The 21,302-nt window shown below is 37.0% G+C and overlaps 2 protein-coding genes across 7 annotated transcripts in view; one reads left to right on the forward strand and one right to left on the reverse strand.

Annotated features, from left to right (window-relative positions):
- Positions 1 to 21,302, reverse strand: part of LOC134746681 (transcription initiation factor TFIID subunit 11) — a 198,677-nt gene that overhangs the window by 48,056 nt on the left and 129,319 nt on the right. The gene's annotated exons all lie outside the window — the stretch shown is intronic.
- LOC134746624 (protein split ends) overlaps positions 1 to 21,302 on the forward strand; it is a 179,252-nt gene that overhangs the window by 3,655 nt on the left and 154,295 nt on the right. The window lies entirely within an intron of this gene.

Below are 21,302 nucleotides of genomic sequence, written 5' to 3' on the forward strand. Positions count from 1 at the left end.
CTTAAAATTGAAGCTATAATTGGTTATATATAATAAAAATATTGTCATATAACTGAACCATTACAAATTGGATAAAAAAACTATTCTCTTAGTCAGTTTTTAACTAATAATTTTGGTAGAAGTTTAACTACATCTTAGGCACAGAATAGCTAATAGTACTACCGTACAGAAAATTCACTCCTTTACAATAGCCAGATTTAGGTACAAAATTATACCTACATTCGCCGCCTGCAAGCAAAATTGAAACTTATAACCGCGCACGAACCGTGAATCTTCTTTGCGCGCCGCAGTTTTATGACCGAGCTGCGAGTGTCGGCACGGGGTTGTCACTTGACAAGTTTTTGTACCTCTATACCTACTGATTTATTATTTTTAAGATAAATATGTAGGAATTACAAACGTAAACATAAAATTTTTAGCCGGAGATAGTATGTCTGATTCTCACGGAAGTAGGTATGCCACAGAAGTACTTATTCCTTTGAAAATATGTCGGTCAATGTAGTCCGGAATTTAAAAAAAATGTTTTTTCTGCTTCCTTGTTCTTCCGTTTATTCAGACATCCGTAAATCAGAACATTATTTCTTATACATATTAGATCGCAATTTAGGTTTCGAAGCCATTGCGTATTTTCAATTTTGCGCGAGCGGTAGCCCACTGCCATACACCTGCCCGGGCGGTGCGCCGGCCAAATATACCTAAACTGCGCAGTGACACCCCCCTGATAATAGGTGGTTTTTAGAGCGGTGTAGGTATCTGCTTGTTATTATTATGAATAAGAATAAGAATGATTTATTGCAGTACTGTGTACATTTGTAGGTGGTAATCATGATACAATTACAATTTGTTTCAACAGTTACCCATTTCGGGTATGCAATACTTAAGTAACTTATGAACTAAACTTAAAATAACATGCAAAGATATTTACAAATTAATTACATTCCAATTAATATTCAAAATATTCTTTCAAACTATAAAATGTTTTTTCTAGTAGCCAGTTTTTCAACCTTACCCTAAATCGGTTACCTTCAAGTGCCTTGATATCAGCTGGAAGGTTATTGAATACTCGAATAGCTGTTACAAAAGTGGTCTTTTTGTATATGGATGTGTTTGTTTTTGGTAGTACAATGTTATATTTATATTGAGTCCTAGCATTGCACTTTGTTGAAGAGTGAGCTGTAAAGTAATAAGGCTGCTTTTTTACAAATAAGCTTACTTCTAAAATGTAGATTCCTGTCAATGTAAGGAAGCGTTTCTCTCGGAAAACGTCCCGAAGTGAGTCTCTAAAATTCATGCGATAAATTATTTTTAAGCATCTTTTTTGTAGTATGAATGTTTTATTCACATCCACAGAATTACCCCAGAAAATGTACAGTAGAGTTAATAAATATGTATGTATATACATTTCTTCACCTTAATCCATTGCAATAAGGTGACAAAATGTATTCATATTTATGAACTGGACTGTAATTAGTGCTAATATCGACCTACGCGGTGACTGGGCGAAGTCAGTGAGTCGATATTGGAGCGAAGGTCGAACGTAAGAGAAATGAAGGGAGTTCAAGTAATCTTGAATTGTGGTGTCGACCGAAAATCAAAGTTCGTCAATTGCGGGCATTTTTCTGTCACTAATTACGTCTTAATGAGAGTAAAAGAGAAAGATCCGCGAAAATGGACCTTACAGACTACGTAGGGCCCGCCGCCGAGTATTCACACTGCGATGCGGAACCGCACGCACGTGCGTTCCCGCCGTGTGTGTGCATTGAGCTTGAAAGTACGAGTTGGAACCCGGCGACGTGTCGCCGTGACACGTCGCCTCTTCATGTCGCTGTGTTATACATAATTTCGACCCCGACTGCAAAACGGTGGCGCCATATGCAGTTGGTTCCGAGAGAGAGTGAGAGAGGCAATACTGATCTGCGGTCGGGCAACACGTCTCTCGGCGACGCGTCGCTGGCTTCGTGTTGCCGACTTCGAATGGTATGTCTTCACTCTTCACGCTAACCACCCCATCCTTAGGGGTGGGTGATTGACTATTTTAGCTTCAACGAAACGATGTTTAGTTTATATTATAAATTATAATATATATTTTGTAATTTTCTCTTTCGTACCATGACATAAAATGTATATGGAAACGAATCGATCAATGCGATATGTGATTCCATACTGATACATTACTACCGGCATGTGCACGGCGTATTTATCTTCGTTTTGAACACGAAAACTGGAGGGTGTTCGCTATGGCAGGATAACTGGTTACATGGAACTGTGGGGTAAGCGGGGGTTTAATCGCGGCTACTGCATTCGTGTGCGATGTAGGTAATACCTACGCAGGAAGCTGAAACATTCCTTTGTATGTATCTTGTGTATTAGGCCTTTAAACTTTGTTCTTAGTAAAACGTGTATAATGAAATACTAAACATTTTAGTGTTGTGTTCGTAACTACTTGGTAAGTATAACAATTCTTATATCTTCTCTTATCCTTATCTTTCTATGCTCAAGATATGTATTTACTAAACTAGATAATGGTACCCTTCGAAAGTGTTGCAAAATAAGAATCTTTGTTAACTTTCAGTAGGTACCTTCATAAGCGATTGCTATTTTTTTTTGTAAAAAACACGTTCTTCTCAGAACTAACTTCTTGTCGTTTTCTTAACTAACCCAACAACAACATCAAAAACTGAACCAAGGTCAAACCACACCGAATGCATAATGATGAATACACAGTGGCGTGCACAGAGTTTTGAGACTGGGTAGACAAAAAGTAAATAAGAGCTACTAACTAAACAAATATATTGCTTCCTGATAATCATGATTTTATTTTCGCTGTCAAGTCTGTTAGTAATGACATAATGACATGTTTATACTAAAAGAAGTAAAATAAAACTTAACACACACACACCCACCGTACAACTTTCACAGTATAAATATCAATTTTTCACTAATTATAACTTGTTTCTATTTGCCGGTAGTCGTTATCAACTTATCACACCAAAACAAACAAACAATGGCGGCCGAATATTTTTTTTAGTTAATTTGCCCAAATACAGTAAATAAACGAATAAAAAAAATGGTCTCGTTTTTGCATTTATTCCCATAAATAAAGCTACTATTAAATAATTTCACGGTTTAGACTCACTTGTTTTAGTCACTCGCGCGACATGTTTTTAATGTTAGTATGTCTCACAGCAGTTTAAATTCGAATAAAGCTACTTTTTAAAATATTCACGTAATCTTCGGAAACTTTCGGCCGTCATTTTAGCATCGGCAGGGATTAGACAGTGCCTATAATCTCTGTTTGTGCGCGTGACGTGTATCATTGTGTGCACGTATTTATAGGAAGCCTCACTTCGATGCTTCCGTGTAATTACGACGCACGGAGGCGCACACATAGAAAAGGTTTAGACTGAAATGTTTTCTGTCTTTGCCGTAAAGCCACGCAGCGGCGCTAGTGCCGCGTGGTGCGAACGTCGTCGCTATTTTACAGATAACGACAATCATTAACCGATAGATGGAGCGGTTTTACGTTTTTAGATTTTTTTGTTTAAGTTTATGGAAAGTACGAGTATGATCAAGTATAATTTTGAAAGGATGGATATCGGAATTATAGTAGGGTAGGCAGTGTCTTTTTGTCTTTATGAAGTGCACGCCCCTGTGAATACAGCATGACTCCGGCTCCCTGCGTAGACACACTGGTTGAAATGTATGGCGAACACGCTATACATCAAAAATCACTTGCGTTTTTATGTGTGAATGTGAACGGCACGTCTGTACACGCGTCAATGCGTCATAGTGTGAGTAAGTTGCTTAAAAATAGTACTGAGCGGCCGGCAAACGGTCGTCAATCTGCTGTCTTGGGGCGAGGTAATTCCAGTCGGGGCGGGGCGGTGCGTGGCCGTTCTGTATGATAATACTATTACTTATTCTGTGGTATGGCGTTAGCAGATGTCACATCCGTTGCATTGGGTGCGTTGCGTGCCCTGCTCGCAAAACAAGCAATAAACGATGAGATATCTGCCATATAATTTCATAGAATACAACATGCAAAACATAACTGATACACGACAACATGAATTTGGTCTTGGCCTTTATTATAAACATGTTATTTAATATTAATCCTACATTACATCAATTATAACGGTATATAACATCAATAATACCAGTGAGGCTGTGGATATAATGCAATGTTCCGTTTGAATGGCGGAGTTTGCTAGTGCCTTCTAATGGCAAGCTGGCAACTCAAGCAAACGCCCCACCACTGTTTTGCAATGTCGCGCTCCAAAAGCAGAATGGGCGCGCGGGCGGGGAAAGGTCGACGAACTCGCCACGAGCGAAAATATACTGACGCGAGCTATCGCTTAATTCTGATCTAAACATTCTAAACTCTTTCTCGTCTACGCGAAGCTACGGTTGTGGCGGCCACGTTGAATAACTCTGATTTCACGGTCATCAAAATCTTCAACGATAAAGAGGTAGCTTTTATATTTGAACCTCTTTTACGCTACTTGTTGTAAACAAAGGTACTTGTTACTATAGCTAGACAAGTTGCTACCAACAGCTTACATTAATTGTTTGTCAGTATATTAAAAGCCACCAAAAACATTTTCATGTAAAATGTTGCCAAGACGAAACCATAAGGCTCGCACTGTCAAAAAGTTATCAGATCTCTTGTAGAGCCAAGCTTCTAACTACAAGCGCTAACTTCACAAACTCTACACCTTAGTCAAATTATGTGGCTTGGCCGTTTCGCTACCGTCACATGGACGTAAGGTGAAAAATTGACTATTCATTATTTTTTATTATACAATAGTTCTTGTAGTAACGAAACGGCCAAGCTACATAATTTGACTAGGTGTAGAGTTTGTGAAGTTAGGGCTTGTAGAGTTCAAAGCGCTCTACAAGAGATCTGATAACTTTTGACAGTGGGAGCCTTAAGGTTTCGTCTTGGCAACATTTTACATAAAAATGTTTTTGGTGGGATTTCACTCCTTTTTGTAAGTTGCTTCTGACAATCTTCCATCCCCTAATTTAAAGGGTTGGGGGTAATTTGCTATTAAAATCCTGAAATACATATCTTTAGGCATTTTTTACACAATCTGCTTTTTACTGATTCCCCATACAAACTTCAACCCCCTTCTACGGGGTGGTTTTGGTGTTGAAAACGATTCTATATCCTTCCCTATAACAAAAACTATCTACATACCAAATTTAAACTAAATCGGTTCAGCGGTTATTAATTAATAATGTGTAATTCTATGGATGTAATATGTAATACGAAATAAAAGCTTTTTAAATTTTTTTTTAATTCCCCATACAAAATTCCACCCCCCTTTTCACCCCTTAGGGGCAATTTTTTTTTAAGTTTTTGAATTTTTCTGTTGTTTGTGTACTAAGACGATCTTACATACCAAATTTCAGCTTCCTAGGATTTCAGGAAGTACCCTAACGGTTTTGATGATCATCAGTGAGTGAGTGTGACGAAATCGGGGTTTTTTTTTCGATATACATAAACATGTACATAAAATCTAAAGTCTAAGAGGTATGTCATTGAAAATTTGTATGTTAATAATAATAAGTCCACTGATGACATCATATCCCTAGAATTTTGTTTATCTGGTATAATCCAAACCTAAGTTATTATGAGGGTTCGAAAAAACGACGAAGCGCTTCGAGAAAAGGTAGGTAATGCCCTTGCGCTTCGCTTCGCTTTAACCGAATCCCACAAGATTTTTTTAAATTTCGAAATCCAGTAAACGATATCCATATTCCATAATCACTTTTATCAGAAAATTCATGTCCGCCTTAAGTACTTGGTACGAGAGATCACGACATTATTAAATAAATTTTGTATCAAGCAGAAACGCCTGCTAACGATGATATTAAGCTTAGAAATAAATTAAAAGTGGAAAAATTCACTGTCTTGGGTGGCACTTCAACCCACGACCACTGGATCACTAGTACAGTGCTCTACCATCTGAGCCACCAAGACATTATTAGCGGTTAAAGTCAGAAAAACGCTTAGGTGGCTGATATTAGGGCACCATACCCTATATATTACAGCTTCGTGTGTGGACTCTGTCAAATAGTACGTAAAAGATATCATAAGATGCCGTATCTTTCGGTATCTGCCGATATATTATCGCTCCGTCTGTGACGGGCATTATGATGGTAAAAATATCTATATATTTTGGTATCTTTATCGTGTGTGGTGCTTAACTACAATATAATACTTAAATATTATATTAATATGTACCTAATGTGGACTCTGTCAAATAGTATTTAAAAGATATCGTAAGATGCCGTATCTTACGATACAGATACCGACAGGTATCTTAGAGTATCGCTAAGCACCACATACGCCAACGATACCAAAATATATATCGCTCTCTGTCTACCACCTACATTGTGAGAGAGACGAAATATACCAAAATATATCGTAATATACCGAGCTATTACATCTGAAGGTATCTTAAGAGGCCGGTGTCGATTTTAGTCGCAAAAATGTAAAATTTATAGATTTAGTCTGTGAAATTGTACACCTTTTTTACCTAATTGAAATACCAAGTACTGGTTTCTATTAGCACGTCCTGTCTTGCCTTTTATCAGATCAATTTTTTGAAAACAGACTAAATTAGTAATGATTTTTTTCTGATGGACGTTTAGGTAAACGCGCACGCACTGATTTTAGCTATAGCGGTTAGCAAAATGAAACTGCACTTTATGCAGAAAGCAAGCCGCTTTGCCCAGTGATACTAGGGACCAATCTGAATGATTTCATCCGAGGAAACACAAATTTTATCCACTAGAATTCAAGATGGCGGACCTTTTCCAAAATGGCGGCTGCAAAATTTCAAAAAATTGTAGACACAAAACGGGTGCACCGATTTTAGTGACTGATATATCAATTAATTCGTATTGACACCTGTAATCGGAAAAAATATATACTATTTAAGAAATTGAAGATGGCGGCCGAATATTAAGAAAATTGGTTTTTTTTCTTCAGTTTTTTCCTTTCACTGAAAATAACAACTTAATGTTAGAACATTAAGTTGTTATTGTTGCTATAGATAGTATGGTCACCTATTCTTTCATTTTAATGAAACCTGATAATATTAGCTTCAAAATAAAATAAAAAACTTGACAATCCGTTGAGTAGTTTTGTAACTATACGCATTACAAAAAGCGCGTAACTCCCGTCCGAAACGGCCCCCTCGCGTCAAAACTGACAACTTTGATGATATTTCTTTATATTTAAAGGTAAAAAAAGAAAATAATACATATTTACTTTACTTATTGAGCTATAAAAAAACCGCCGAATACTATCGCGGTGCTATGCGACGTAAGCGCCAGCCTCCATAAGGTTCCTTTTTCCGTGGAACGTCACAAATAATAAGCGGCAATACAATTTTTTTATAGCTCAATAAATAAAGTAAATATGTATTATTTTCTTTTTTTACCTTTAAATATAAAGAAATATCATCAAAGTTGTCAGTTTTGATGCGAGGGGGCCCTTTCGGACGAGTGTTACGCGCTTTTTGTAATGCGTATAGTTAAAAAACTACTCAACGGATTGTCAAGTTTTTTATTTTATTTTGTAGCTAATATTATCAGGTTTCATTTAAATGATTTCCCGCGACCTTCACCAGGTCGTCGCTCCATCTCGTTGGAGGCCTACCTAGGCATCTGGTGGGTTCTCGTTGGTGGTTCGTCTTCCGGTACGCGGACGCCACTCCAGAACCTTCCGGCCCCACCGGCCATCAGTTCTGCGAGCAATGTGCCCCGCCCACTGCCACTTAAGGTTTGCAATTCTGCGAGCTATGTCGGTGACCCTAGTTCTATTGCGGACATCATCATTTCTGACTCTATCACGCAGAGAAACCCCGAGCATAGCCCTCTCCATTGCCCTTTGCGTGACCTTGAGCCTTCTTATGAGGCCCATCGTTAGCGCCAACGCCTCAGATCCGTATGTCATCACTGGCAACACACACTGGTCAAAGACTTTTGACTTAAGACACTGCGGCAATTTGGACGAAAAGATACTGTGGAGCTTCCCGAACGCTGCCCAACCGAGTCGGATTCGACGAGTGACCTTTTTCTCGAAGTTGAACCTACCTAACTGGACTGTTTGTCCTAGGTATACATAATCGTCAACAACTTCGAGGTGAAGGTCGCGGGAATTCGGTGGTTGCGAGCGGCACAGGATCGGTCGGAGTGGCGAGCCTTGGGGGAGGCCTATGTCCAGCAGTGGCCGTCTATCGGCTGGCATGATGATGATGATGATTTAAATGAAAGAATATGTGACCATACCACAGAATGACTAATAGTACTACCGTACAGAAAATTCACTCCTTCACAAAAGCCAGATTTAGGTATAAAATTGTACCTACACTCGCCGCCTGCAAGCAAAATTGAAACTTATAACCGCGCACGAACCGTGAATCTTCTTTGCGCGCCGCAGTTTTATGACCGAGCTGCGAGTGTCGGCACGGGGTTGTCACTTGACAAGTTTTTGTACCTATACCTACTGATTTATTATTTTTAAGATAAATATGTAGGAATTACAAACGTTGATTCTGTAAACATAAAATTTTTAGCCGGAAATAGTATGTCTGATTCTCACGGAAGTAGGTATGCCACAGAAGTATGTATGTATGTAAACACTTTATTGTACATATTAAGACAGATTACAAACACAATAAAAGAACAAAAATATATACAATGTACAATGTACTTATTCCTTGTTCTTCCGTTTATTCAGACATCCGTAAACAGAACATTATCTTTTATACAGATTAGATCGCGATTTAGGTTTCGAAGCCATTGCGTATTTACAATTTTGCGCGAGCGCCACGTGACACGACTATCGTGCGAGCCGAGCGGCAGCCCACTGCCATACACCGTCCCGGGCGGTGCGCCGGCCAAATATACCTAACCTGCGCAGTGACACCCCCCTGACCATACACACACATTTAGTTGTTATTTTCAGTAGAAGGAAAAAAATAAAAAACATAATTTTCTTAATATTCGGCCGCCATCTTTAATTTCTTAAATGGTATATTTTTTTCCGATTACAGATGTCAATACGAATTGATTGATATATCAATCACTAAAATCGGTGCACCCGTTTTGTGTCTACAATTTTTTTAAATTTTGCAGCCGCCATTTTGGAAAAGGTCCGCTATCTTGAATTCTAGTGGATGAAATTTGTTTTTCCTCGGATGAAATCATTCAGATTGGTCCCTAGTATCACTGGGCAAAGCGGCTTGCTTTCTGCATCAAGTGCAGCTTTCGATGCGAATATCGCCGTAACCGCTAGTACTATTTTGTCGCTCTTATTTGTAAAAGTTTGGACTGCTAAAAATGGTGAATTTGTATTACACATATTCTGTACTTGAACTTTATCAGATTACATTTTTGTTATATGACTTAGAGTTCGAGGAAATAAAAGTTAAACGAATTCAATTTTCACCAGAAATTGCTCCAAAACAGGTGACAATTTCTCTGAAAATCGACTTAATTTCAACGTAATGTTGATACTTAAATAATCTACAACATTTGCTTAAACTATTCTTTTATTTTTTTATTTTCTTTATTGGGGAAAAAAACAGATACAGGCCAATAAGATTTACAGGCAAAGTTAAAGCAGTACATATAGCCTACATCCTAAGACAATTCCCACTAGGAGATCAGACAGTAGTTTTAGGATAGCATTGTGATCGGAACTAAATACACAGACATACACTATATACTTAAACTTAACAATAACGACATTTAACACTCTAAAGTACATAAGCACAAGCATAGGTTTATCATAAAAATAAATTATGGCTAATGAACACTACAAGATATACAAAAGAAACAAAATTACACAATATATATAGGCTTAAAATTAAAGTTGTAATATCGAGCTGACTTTGCGCTTAAATTCAACTCGAGTATTATTAAATATGTCAACCTGTTCTTAGGCCAGGATTACACTTGTAAGTTTTACTTACGTAAGTAGGGACAAAGCTATATGCTAGAATGAGATAACGATATTCATATCTCATTCTGTAGTATAGCTGTGTCCGTACTTACGTAAGTAAAACTTACAAGTGTAATCCTGGCCTTATACATCAATTTGTATAATTTACCACCATAATTTTTTGATGAATTTTTAAAAACTGCCCCTTCTCTTCATATATTACCGGTGACGCACGCTCTCGACCTCATTATTAAAAGGCAAGAAGAGAAGACGTGCTAATAGAAACCAATACTTATTTAGATATTACGTAACAAAACGTGTATAATTTCAACGACTAAATCTATCAATTTTACCTTTTTGCTCCAAAATCGACACCGGCCTCTTAAGATGCCTTGCGATAACATATCGTAAGATACCAAAATATAATTATAATACAGCTTCGTGTGTGGACTCTGTGAAATAGTACGTAAAAGAACGAAATTCAACCTCTGAGAAAAGGATATATCACAGCTGAGGAAAAATTATTCCTTACCCCGTGAGTTTATTGAGTCAAGTCATTTTTAATGTGTTTTGTGTTTCAATAGACGTGAAGAATAATATTTCTTTACTTTTTTTTTGTGAAAGTACATAGTTTTTGAAATAAACGCATAACCATAGTTTGGCGTAACCACTGTTTCATACATTTGGTGGTTGAGCAGCGCTGCCATACTGCTATGGGAGCGGCTCAGCCGCCTGCGTCGGACGGTGTGTCATACAAATCCCTATAAAGCAGTGCGGCCAGTGTAATCCTGGCCTTACGGTATCCGCCGATATAATATTATCCCTCCGTCTACTACGTCGGACTGGCTTTAGAGCAAGATCTAAAAGGCCATCTGTCTCGAAATACTTGGCGTCAAAGTGTTATTTTAAGCATATCAGGTAGGTATGGCTATTTCAACAAGCGAAACCTTGGTTGGTTGAGTGCCGGCCGTCCGTGCGCCCGTCCCGTTCAACTGCCTTCTATGCCAGGCCAACCAGTCAACCGATAATCAACTCGCTCACAAACAAACTCGCATCAGCTATAACGTGTTGGCTGCCGTTGGGTAAATGTAGTTGTGTGGCGCCCGGCGCGAGCTGGCAACGTTGCATTGCTCATGGCTCTACGTCTGTAGGTACTTGTTTTTGTTCGAGGAATCCGTACGTAATCTTGATATTATTATTGAGGAGACGCTGTTTAAACGAGCCGTTGTTAAAATGAAACAATAGTGTTGTTAAAACAGAACGTTTTTGGTGTTGTACTTTTATCATTAAATATTTAACTAGCGTCCGATCGCGACTTCATTCGCTTAGACTTTAGAGGTCTTTTTAAAGTTTTACCCCCATTTTGAAAAAAATATACGCATATTTTAAATATCAAGGTCCTGAAATATGTTAACAAGCCGTTATTGAAAGTTAGGACTTGTAGCGCCGCTACTACTGCCGGTATGTCATACTCATACCTGTCACCACTACCATCCCAACGTTTCAAGGACAAATAAAAATCTAATTGTGGCGTGCCATACAGCTATTACAATGTACATATTACATACCTAACCATAGCTAATTTTGTCATTTTAAGTATAAGAAATATAAAATTACATAACTTGCTTTATGTTGTCATAAGTAGGTATTTTCTTTGTCTTTCTATATTCTTAGTATTGTTACCTTAAGACGATAGTCGCTGAGGTTCAAAGAATAAGCTACAGCCCAGAGGCGCGCGGTTGGCGCTATACTCGTATTTGTGTATCTTTCGCAGATATTTTATCGTTTGAGTATGAGTAGATCATGATGCGTTTAGTGGAGGTCGTAAATTATAATGAAAATATATTCCCTTATGCATTATACTTTACAAGCCTCAATTAGTTAATTTGTGTTTTATCTGATTCTTACAAATAAATACCTAAGTCAATTCAACAGATTAAGATATATAGCTAGAGCTTGGTATGTACTAAATTGAGGCGTACAGTGTGTTTATTTTAGTCATTTTTTTATCCGTAATAAATAAATATAAATAATGCCATTTAATAGTTAACTTATAAAATTAAGTACCTACTACCTAGTCTACCTACATATAAAATTTTGGGAATTGACCTACCTATTAGTGTTAAACTAGTATTGTTTTTCGAAGTTCGAAGTTTTCTCAAACATTATGTGGGAATATATATCATCATTATATTACAAGCGCGCCACAACCAAATCAGCGCTCTGCAGTTTTTTTAATTTTTTGGCCACAATAACTCCGATATAGTGGTTAACGGCTATGTATGATGAACCCCCGTGGACGACAGCTGCCGCTCCGTTGGTGGGTTGAGGAATGGCAGCCAGCGAAACACGCAAAAAAAAATATTGTCATCGCCTCCCGCTTGATACTTTGTCGGATGATAGTTTAGATGCTAAATGTGAATTTAAAAAATGGTCAGCCGGTTGTATGATGTTGTATCTCGGTAGACCGTCAGCTGGTCACATGAACATCTAAAAAATCTTTTCAGTCATCGCATCCCATTTCATTATACTTTGTCAGATGGTAGTTTAGAATTTAGATGATATTGATAATAAAACAAATCGTCGCTCGGTTGTAGCGCGGTGGAAAGACCGTCAGCTGTTAAAACATTATCGTTAGTTTAAAAATAATATTAATTTATTTGGCCGTTAATTTTACCCATTTAGAAGAAATACGCTCTAGACCGTAACAGTAAGTAAGTATATAGTTTCTGAATTAAAGAGGTATTATTTACCATTAAATATAATAATTTACCACCCCCACGAAATGCAAGGTCTATTCGTATCTGAACAAGAAAACATTTGTAAAATACGAACTAACTATTGCGTTATAGCATAGGTACTCGTATTCTCGTTGCGGTGGTAAGTAGTACGTTTGATTTTTTCCTTTCGCCTTAATTTATAGTTTCGCCAAAAAAAAATACGACAGGCCGTTTTGGTCTTTTTACTAAACGGCTTAATTTAATTGTAAGGGTCATTATTTATAAATAGTTTATATTTGGATTATGCCTACTTTCATTTATGAATTTTATATTTCAAATCAAGCTTTCTCAAACATAAGTGGAAATATTGTCATTATTTTCGTAATAATAGGCTGCGAAACACCGTGTAAGCGCGCTAAAGTGCGTCAGAACCAAATAAACTTTCTGCAGTTATTTAGTCTTTGGCCACAATAACTCCAATTTTATTGCACTTGGGCTCGGCACAAGCATACAGACTACAAGGAAGGCACGGAGCGACGAGCGACACAGCCTCCTCGTCTCAAAGCTAGCACACGACTGCCGGCCACGCTTTTTTCGAGCTACATACGCACGAAATGTTGAATAATTTTCGATTTATTTAAAAAAAATATTATTTTTTAACATTATGAAACGGTACATTTGTAGTGCCTGTTAAAACATTTATTTTAGTTTAAAAATAACTTTAATCGAATAAACCGTTTAAGAGATATAATATAAGCAAAGTTAGTCTCAAAACGGCCTGTCGTAATGTTCCTTTTATGGAGAAACTATAAGTCATAGGGAAAAAGTCAAACGTTAGGAATGTTATACATAAAATGTAGATTAATATATATTTTTTCCATAATTTTTTGTTGAACCGTTAAGCAGATATATACTTTAGAAAGTAAGAGTACGGCCAACAATAGCGACTAGCGCCTAATAATAACAAGTGCTTAATTCATGTTATTGTATGGTCTATGGTATTAAGACGAAAGGGGACGACTGCCCCGAAGCAGCTTTTTTATGCAAACGTAGTCCCCATTTTCCTCTTTGGATGTTAACATTATTTGAAATATTTTTACACAATTTGATGTATTTTAATCATATGCCAGACCGTTTGATTTTTATGGATTTTTTCATTATTATAAGTATTAGGAGCATTTAAGAATTTGTATGAAACCTGTTTTTTGCTCCTAGTTTTTATAATAATTAAAAAAAAACTAATAAAAAAACAAACGGTCGGGCATAGCTATGACTAAAATACATAAAATTCTATAAAAATATTTTCCATAATGTCAATATCCAGGGAGGAAAATGAGGACTACGGTTGTATTATAGTTCCACTAGGTATTGCCAGGGTTCAGCATCAGCTCTATCATGGGTACTGCTCTCCTAAGTGCTCATCAAGACGAGTCGGATGACTAAAACAGCGTGTGCCTATGTTGCACCAAACCTTAGATCCACTAGGTACTGCCAGGGTACAGCATCAGCTCTATCATGGGTACTGCTCTCCTAAGTGCTCATTAAGACGAGTCGGATGACTAAAACAGCGTGTGCCTATGTTGCACCAATCCTAAGTTCCACTAGGTACTGCCAGGGTTCAACATCAGCTCTATCATGAGTACTGCTCTCCCAAGTTGCTCATCAAGACGAGTCGAATGACCAAAACAGTGTGCGCCTATGTTGCACCAAACCTAAGTTCCACTAGGTACTGCCAGGGTTCATAAAGAGGATGAGTAATACATAATTAAAAACTTATACAAGTTCAGTCTTAGTTATATCGGAGCATCGTTTATAATGGCGTAAGCGCCATCGACAAAAAGGGACCTTTTTATAGGAAATGCCACATTTTATTCTGTTTTTAGTATTTGTTGTTATAGCGGCAACAGAAATACATTATCTGTGAAAATTTCAACTAGCTATCACGGTTCATGAGATACAGCCTGGTGACAGACGGACAGACAGACAGACAGCGGAGTCCTAGTAATAGGGTCCCGTTTTTACCCTTTGGGTACGGAACCCTAAAAACAGAATAAAATAAATATTTAAGTGGGGCTCCCATACAACAAACGTGATTTATTTACCGTTTTGTGCGTAATAGTACGGAACCCTTTGTGCGCGAGTTCAACTCGCACTTGGCTGTTTTTTTTTTTAAATTTACTACCTATAAAATGTCAGGTCATTTCAAATATTTTTAATGTTGTTTGGAAGTTTGTTATGTTACTATACTATATTATAATACTATAAAAACAAATACAGTACTCGGATCAAAGTTTCTCAGTCGCAATTTACACGCACACAGTATAGCGTTTTACACGGCGCCTGCCGCACACAACGATAAAAAACCTCGTTGTCGCCGTCGAAAACGTGCGGAGCCGACCGACACAGGTCCGACCTCTTCAAGCTCTGCTGCGGTACTGAGATCGCCAGCGCGCGTCATCGGCAATATAGAGTAGTTTTCAAAAAATTGCCAAAAAATTAAAGTAGAATTTGATAAACACAAATGTATACCAACAGTATAAGCAAACGTTGTAGATTGCTCGTGTATAAAAATGACTTCGATACTAAGTAGATTTTCGTAGGAATTTACACTTGTTTCGAAGAGAAAATTCAATTCGTTTAACATTGATTTTCTCTTTCTTAAAAGCATGTAGGAAGAATATCATTCGATATTCCTAAAGTACAGGATATTAGTAATACAAAATATCCAACATTAGCAGAGTAAACTTCTCAAAATTTACAAATAAGGGCTCACAATTCAGTGCTTGACGCGGTTTTTCGTAAACGACCATCAGAAAAACAATCATTACTAATTTAATTAGTCCTTTTTCTAAAATGTACAACGATATTCCTAAGGATAAGAAGACGCTCTTACTGGAACAAGTACTCTTTATTTCTAATAATGAGCGTAAAATCTTAAATGTTTTCGGGAATATCATCAATTTTACATTATTTCGACTTTTCTTGTAAGAACGCTCTTAAGTGTCCCGCGTTTTGTGAGGTTAATCATTTTGTAGTAACTTAATTACAGATGCTTGAAAAAAAATTGAAAAAAAAAACAAGGTGATGTACATAATAAAACGTTTGCAATTGTAACCAACTACATAATATTGTACGGACTGCGACAACATACATACTTTTTAGATACTTCGACAATACTTGGGTTTAATACATTGTTCATTTATTTATTAATATTTTTCTTTTAAATTTTTACTTTATAAATTGTTGGTTTTGCTGTTTTATTTAATGAAAGCATTTTGTTTTATCCTTTTGTGTAAAGTACTACTCGTATGTCTGTTTCTTTGAAACAAATTAATCTATCTATCTACTCCCTACAGACAAATTTAATATAACAATATGAACAAAAATATTCGTATGCATAATATAAAGTATAATTTTATTAATTTGAATAAACTGGGTATTAAACATTTGATCAATATTTGCTGTTTATTTCATTTATGTGCTATTTTTCTGTACTGTAAGTGGCCGACTAATCGGCCATTTTTGCCGACTAATCGCCGACTACAAATGTGGCCGGATAGTCGGCTTTTCCGACTAGTCGGTACATACCTACTTATAACTAATGAGTAATTACAGTTATTAACTACATAATAATGTAATGTTTGACGATCATGATAAGAAGATAAGCATAATTTTGACATTGATGCAAATTTATAGTGAAATTTTTATCCTGAATTAAATAAATCTAAATCTAATCATATGTACCTACATGTTTTTTGCAATTAATCGATAATTTAGGCATCACTAATCTTCATTATATCTACAATCATCTTGTACATTATAATATTAATTTGACACCCTAACGACGAATAATATAAAAAAATAGAATAATAGTACATTTTACAACTAGTGTGAAAAGACATTTCACACGTGTTGTAAACGACGTTTTTTAATACAATTGCGAAAAAATAATAAATTAATATATCATTAGTAGAATCATACCACCAAACCAAACCAAAACCAAAAGTACCTATACAGCTAAGATACGCGAGCTGCCGCAGCCCGCGATACCTTCATACTCGTGCGCGCCCCGGCCGCGGCCGCCGCGGGCCCGGCGCGGGTTGGTCAACGACACCTCCTCATAACTCATGAGGCCCTGGTACCTGCTCCGCGCTAAATTCAATTTTAACTGCGTTTCGAAAGTATAGTTTGGAACTAAAAAGTAAAAAGCACTAGTTCAAGAAATTGAGCTTCTCGCACGCTACGCAGCCACAAAAAGTACCACTTTTTGAGCAACTGTATTAAAAAATCTTTTTTAATACAGTTGCTCAAAAAGTGCTACTATACGTAGCTGTTTAGCGTGCGGAAAGTTGGTATTCGCGAACTAGTGCTCTTTACTTTTCCATTTTTTTTAAATTTATACTTGTTCCAATTCATGACTACTTATTGATGTTGATGAGGGTTAATATTAGTTTCCTTTAAACGCCGTAATCAACATAAAAACCTATTGTTAATGTAAGAATACGAAAAATATACATATTTCATATTTTATTACTTATCTCTTCATCATTATAACACGTTTATTGTTTAATATTGAAGATTGAAAAACCGTTCTTCATAAGTTGTCTGAATGGAACGGAATAGCTATGGAAGGTAGAGGTAGGAATAGCTGCCGAAACGCCTGTCAAAGAAAAGGCGTTTTTAGGGTTCCGTAGCCAAATGGCAAAAAACGGAACCCTTATAGATTCGTCATGTCTGTCTGTCTGTTCGTCCGTATGTCACAGCCACTTTTCTCTGAAACGATAAGAACTATACTGTTGAAACTTGGTAATTAGATGTATTCCGTGAACCGCATTAAGATTTTCATACAAAAATTAAAAAAAAAAACAATAAATTTTGGGGCTCCCCATACTTGGAACTGAAACTCAAAAAATTTTTTTTCATCAAACCCATACATGTGGGGTATATAGATACCCCACACGTCTGGGTTTGATGAAAAAAAAATTGGTCTTCAAAAATGATATTGAGGTTTCTAAAATGTATGCTTCTAAACTAACTTCTAAAATAAGAGAATGATAAAACTGAAAAAAATATATGATGTACATTACCATGCAAACTTCCACCGAAAATTGGTTTGAACGAGATCTGGTAAGTAGTTTTTTTTTAAAGGCTTGGCCAAACACAAAGCACGACGCAGCTAACAGGTTAGCGACGTCAAACAGACTGCGCCCCGCTTCTGTCGCGCCCCGTCGCGCGCGTCCACGGCACGGCACGGGGCCGCGTTGGGTCACATCAGTCTGACGTTAGGCAGCGTGCGGTGCGTGCTGCGAGCGTAGCAATATATTAGTTATTTTGTGATTGTAATTATGGATTATCTATGGCGTCGGAAGGAATGAGAAACCCTCCGCGCGCGCATGCTGTATCGGGCGCGGGTCACTCTCGCATCGCGCCGCGTTCGCGCGCGTGATGAGGGCGTGTTGAGAGCGCGAGGCCGGCGCGATCCGCGCGCGACCTGTTTGAACAGGCATCACGCGGCGCGGACGCGGCGCTGCGTTCGGCCGTGTGTTTGGCCAAGCCTTAATACGTCATAAATCGTAAACCGCAATTTACCTTTATTTGTTTATTAGGATCACCAACAGAAGATACAATTTACATACTAGTACCTTTCACGTTTCGCATAAAAAAATACATTGTTAAAATTATGTAATGTACGCGAGTCTGACTCGCACTTGGCCGGTTTTTTTCTTACTGCAAGCTAAGTTTCCAAAGGCAACATTCGATATTGTTTTTATTCCTTACTTGTTGTTTTTCTTGTTTTTTCGCAACTGTATTAAAAAACGTCGTTCGATACACGTGCGGAAATGTCATTCTTCACTCGTCCCATACTCGGTACATACTTTCCGCACTAGCATCGAAATGTACTATTTTAATAGGGTTTTTTACCCTTTGGGTACGGAACCCTATTACTTAGACTCCACTGTCCGTCTGTCTGTCACCAGGCTGTATCTCATGAACCGTGATAGCTGGACAGTTGAAATTTTTACAGATGATGTATTTCTGTTGCCGCTAGAGGCCGGTGTCGATTTTAGTCGCAAAAATGTAACATTCATAGGTTTAGTCGGTGAAATTGTACACCTTTTGTTACCTAATTGAAATAAAAAGTACTGGTTTCTATTAGCACGTCTTCTTATCTTGCCTTTTATCAGATCAATTTTTTGAAAACAGACTCACTAAATTAGTAATGATTTTTTTTCTGATGGACGTTTAGGTAAACGCGCGTAAAGCACTGATTTTGTCGCTCTTATTTGTAAATTTCGTAAAGTTTGGACTGCTAAAAGTGGTAAATTTGTATTACACATATTCTTTACTTGACCTTTATCAGATTACATTTTTGTTATATGACTTAGATTTCGAGGAAATGAAAGTTAAACAAATTCAATTTTCTCCAGACATTACTTCAAAACAAGTGACAATTTCTGTGAAAATCGACTTCATTCCAACGTAATTTTGATACTTAAACAATCTACAACATTTGCTGAAACTATTCTTATACATCAATTTGTATAATTTACCAACATAATTTTTTGATGAATTTTAAAAACTGCCCCTTTTCGTATATTTTACCGGTGACGCACGCTCGCGACCTCATTATTAAAAGGCAAGATGAGAAGACGTGCTAATAGAAACAAACACTTGTTATTTAGATATTACGTAACAAAACGTGTATTATTTCAACGACTAAATCTATCAATTTTACATTTTTGTTCCAAAATCGACCACGGCCTCTTAACAACAAATACTGAAAAACTCGCACTTGTCCGGTTTTTCTGAGACTTACTGAAAATAAAGTATTTATTTATTTTATGACTACCAATTGCTCCGTTTTCGAGTTATATTTTGTTACGTTGAATGATATCTAAATTAGAACCAATAATTATAATTAGATTATGCAATTCGCTGCTGCCAGTTTATAACTATCCTGTTGAGTGGCAACTACTGATAATTACTAAGGCACCTACGCCTGCCTACGCGTCATAAGTTGATGTCAAAAATGTAGTTTTAAACTACCTAGCGTGTTGTTTCAGTGTTGTATGACAACATCACTATTTTATGATTTCGAGTACACAGTTCCACCTTCAATATATTACGCAACATTTGCCCGATATTGTTTAACTTTACTACATACGGTATAGACACTTACAGTGAGTTGTTGATTCTCATTACCATTACCAACGCAAAGTCCAGCAAGCGCGGAGTGACGCTCGGCTCGGTCCTTGCCAGTCGCCACCGATCGATGCCAGCCGGTCGCCGCGGGGTGCGGGGTGATGCGCACAACTCCACTGCGCCTTACTTTGATATTGTATGATTCCGCATTTTATTTGCGTGCTGCTCAAAGCATGTACGGCTTACACGTTGCAACAGCTATTCTATCGAATCACATCGGTTCTAAGTACATATATTTATACGTAGGTACTAGTTGCTACTACTACTCAGATGATTTTAATGTAATGTCTTTTTTAATCGCCATTTGAACTTGGTACCTATTCGTTACAACAGTGGACGAATATATCCCATGCGTTTGCATTCGATTTTAGGGCGGTTGCTTATAATTGAAATTTGTGTCGTGGTGTGACGAAAGTATTTCGTTACAATATTTCATCACAGCATAACAATCCAATCACAGCATCCATATGCTGGTTTTATGCACTTCAGAAAATGTATGCGTTGGTCTTTTAATCCAGTGTGGGTTTTAAACTTTTATCTTACAAACTATTTATCCGTCGTTGGATATCGTACTTTTGCATTACATTCAGATATTAATTCAACTTCGAAACAAATCGCACAATTTTAGTTTATGAAGATTAGGTACTTAGGGGCTTTTATTTACCTATCTATTTACAATTTACCATCATTGAATGGGAACATTTTGACATTTTGCGGATTGAACTTTAAAATGCCGCTATATTGTAGAGTTTGATATTTCGAAAGCAGGTTTCGTGCACGTTTCGAACATTTAAATGCGAACTTAAGTGTGTTTGTTAGTTATACATTTATCGGTTTAACTTTGCCTTATCTTGTATATATAACGACACGACCGACCCCTCGACATTGACTGGTTAAAAAGATCGACATATTATGACTATTTATTACGCTAATAATCATAGTGTCAAATTATTTTCTTAGAATTATTAATTAATTAAGCTCCACAACCACAAGTCCACAGTTACCCAACAGTCAACACGAAATACCGCGGAACATTTGTTTTTGCACATATAATATAAAACCCATATCAATTGAGAACATTTTAAATTTTGTAGTGGGCTAAATCTAAAACCATTTCGGTATGATTTCCTGACCTGACCTTCCTGTATCTATGTAAAAAGTGTTTTTTTTTTCCATTAATTTCTTAGAAAATCGCGGAAAAGTGTAAACTGGAAATGTGTCGTCATTAGGTACTATGACTGTATTAGATAAAATATTTTATAAACTGAAATAAATCGATACTAATATTATAAATGCGAAAGTCTGTCTGTCTGTCTGTCTGTCTGTGTGTTCCCTCTTCACGCTTAAACCGCTGAATCGATTTAGATGAAATTTGGCATACAGATAGGTTGAGTCCCTGAGAAGGACATAGGATAGTT

The sequence above is a fragment of the Cydia strobilella genome, chromosome 13, assembly GCF_947568885.1.
Source record: "Cydia strobilella chromosome 13, ilCydStro3.1, whole genome shotgun sequence".
NCBI classification, from domain to species: domain Eukaryota; kingdom Metazoa; phylum Arthropoda; class Insecta; order Lepidoptera; family Tortricidae; genus Cydia; species Cydia strobilella.